Genomic DNA, 3,410 nt, shown 5'->3' on the forward strand with positions numbered 1-3,410 from the left:
CATTGAATACTTATAGTGTATTAGGTACATTTTATAAAAAAAAGATAGGTAAGTGGATATCGTTCTGCTGTACAGTATAGGTTACAAGTGGGTCACTGTAATGAATGGTGTTAAATTTGAATTCAATGATATAATATCATTACATTAGAAAAACGATTCTGAGCGAAAACGGTCAGTCAGCCTATGATATTATTGTGAATAAAGTAATTAATACAGGACCTATTTACGTGGGACCTTGTTTTAAATTTTTAATCCTTAGCTATAAAAGTTGAACATTTTATAGATTTTTAACTAAAAATAATTATTAAATTTTAAATTTGATAGGTATATTTTGTCAAAATTCGAACTTAAAATGCTTATAAAAAAAATTGTGCGCCTATGTATTTTCAATGTTTTTCAACTGCTGTTGTAACAATATATCAGGAGCCTTGTATTCAATTTTCACGCTTTTTTACCCAAAAAATTAATTTTTATTGATAATTATAGAAAAAAAACTAAAAAAAATTGAAAACTGGAACAGCTCAAAAAGAGTCAAAATATTTTAAAAATCTTATCGTGTATAGAAAATGAATATATGAAAATTCGGTTTCAAACCCCCCCCCCCCCAGGACGAAAAAAAAAATTGTAATATTATTGATGAATTTCTTATTATTAATCATCCGTGTATACACAAACATACGTCATAATAATATGACTTTTGAGCATTGACTATTGAGTATACACTATAATTTACCAACAACGAAAAAAGATTTCATAACGAAATTTTGGGTGCCGTATATCAATCAAAATACACATTTGATCGTACACAGTCAGTTAGTTGCGTGCGGACATAAATACATATTAATATTGTCATTATCTCGACCAACTCGATCGGACAACGGAGAAAAAAACCCATTACGTTATAATCGTTGAATTTCGCGTGAACGACAATGTCAATATGCGGTGAAATAGATTCTATTTTTATAGCAGTATCGTAAATGACCATGTTAAACATTTTCATTAAATAATATTATGAAATGTTCGTTCATTCTGTTCTATTCTGCCCATGAGCAAAAAGGGATTTTCCCTGTGAGGTCCCCGTCTATGTTGATGTTGGGGGCCCCACTCGGGTTTACACATTGTTTTTTTGCACAATAAAATATTCACCAAATAGGAATAGTTTAAATTTAAAACACTTCATATTTTTATATTAATTATTATTACTAAAGCCGGGGCTATACACGGCGTATTCCACCGCGTTTTCTGTCGAATTAAAAACGCATTGGTTTCAATCGGAAAACGCTGTTATTTTTAACAATATAATAATACTACAAGTCAAGAATTTGCTTACGGATCTTTAATATAGCATTTTAAACTTTTACCATTAATCGAATACCGACATATCCTGGTATGTTTCCCTTACACCTCCCCCTCCCAATTTGAGTTTTTGCAATTTTTTTTTGGCCGATATTTAGTACGGAATTTGTGCAAATTTTTTTTCGAAGTTATACAAGAATTTGTGTGGGCGCTACAAAAACGTTTCTCCACCTCTCCCCCCTTATTTCCAAAACTACTTATTTATATGAAACTTCTATGCAGATATTTAGTTCGGAATTTGTACGAATTTGTACGACCATACGCGAAATTTTTCAAAAATCTTACAACCGAAAAAAGCATTTTCCTCATATGCCGTTTTCCCAGCCCCACACCAAACAAAAATTACGGTTTCGCACGAAATATTTCATTTATAGGTAAAGGTGTTAGACTGAATAAGTATCTAAGGCGAGCGAAGCAACCAATTTTTTTTTCACAAAAAAACTGTGGGTCAGCTGACCTCCTCCCCCCCCATGGATCCACCACTGAAAATTACCAAAATTCCATGTTACAACGTATAAGGATTTAATTATCAATCATCTGTGACGTAGTGTTTTTATTGCTTGGATAACATAAATACATTTAACGTTATCAGTTTTTGTTTTTTTTTTCAAAATGATTGGTACTAAATAATTAGTACTAAAAAATAATTGGTAGGTACTACCTACTAAAAAAAAAATTAAAATACGATAGATTAAGTTCTTCACTTCTTCCCTACGCGTTGTGGAATTTCAGTAATATTTTACTATAAATTAAGAGGGAGTAAAGTTGTTCCGCACAAAACAGTTTTTTCTATGTAGCACATTTGTAAGACGGAGACAACACATGTGGGCGTGACGTCTCTTTAAAGTAAAGTAAAATACTAAAATAAAAATAATATTTCTATAACTGTAGTTAGCAATGGTAACCATAGATACTACGCCCACGCACGACGTAACCGGTTTCACAGTCACCACTTAAAATATACCCAATGTGTATCAATACACCTTAAGGTTAGAAATTTCTATCAGTAGGTACCTACCATCCGTGATCGGTGATCGTGACGGGTTTACGACTTACGTTTGCATACTATTTGCATATTATACTCATCTACATTCAATTAATAGATTTTTTTGTTACTTAACCGGACACCATTTTTTTTTTTTGGAATTTTTTAATTGAAACTTATAAAGTTAGTTGTACTGTTAACTTCTGGACATGCGGTCAGGTAATAACCTGTTATCGTTGTCTACCAGAAAATAATTTCAAAAATAGTTATTATATAGCATAATGCACAAAGACAATTTTAATTTAAAAAGCATAGGTAGTAAATAGAGCGTTGCGAGAATGCGTTAAAATTGCAGAATCGTAAACTTCACTAGGCAATAACTTCAAAACTAAGTTCTGATTGCACCATCGTTCCTAAATTGTTGAACCTTTATGGCTATATCGTACATCAAACATTTAGTTAGTATACTTACTACCAGTGTACTACACGATGAAAAACATGAAATATTTCAACATTTGGTAGATAATTGTGTGATGTTACCTATTATGTAACTATTAAAACTAGTAAAAAGTAACTTTTCAATAATTCGATCAAGGTAGATTTATCAAATCTATCTTAGTTTAGAGATGTATTGTAGTAGGTACTAATTTAGTAATTTGACAGTTTTTCTGTTTTTGCTGTCATTTTACATATTAAAATGAGTAAAAGTAATTTTCAAAAATAAATAATTAATATTTTGACATTTGTGTAGTCAACAAAGTTAAGTTACAAATGCTCATGAAATAAATAACTTAAATTAGTAACTTTTTTCAAAATAAAAGTAATATTCTTCATATTAAGGGGATCACAGAACACGTATTTTTCAGACGTTTTAGACCAACAAGCGGTGGTAAATTATACATAGATACTTCGAAATGTCCGATTTTAAATTTTAAATATTAAACAACCTTGAAATTAAGATTTTTTATAAGTCCCATGTTATAAACCAAATAATTGGTTTACATTTGTATTAATATTTGGCACATCTGATTTAAAATCAAAAAAGTGATTCCTAAAGAGCATAGTCTAG

Source organism: Acyrthosiphon pisum, chromosome X, assembly GCF_005508785.2.
Source record: "Acyrthosiphon pisum isolate AL4f chromosome X, pea_aphid_22Mar2018_4r6ur, whole genome shotgun sequence".
NCBI lineage: Eukaryota > Metazoa > Arthropoda > Insecta > Hemiptera > Aphididae > Acyrthosiphon > Acyrthosiphon pisum.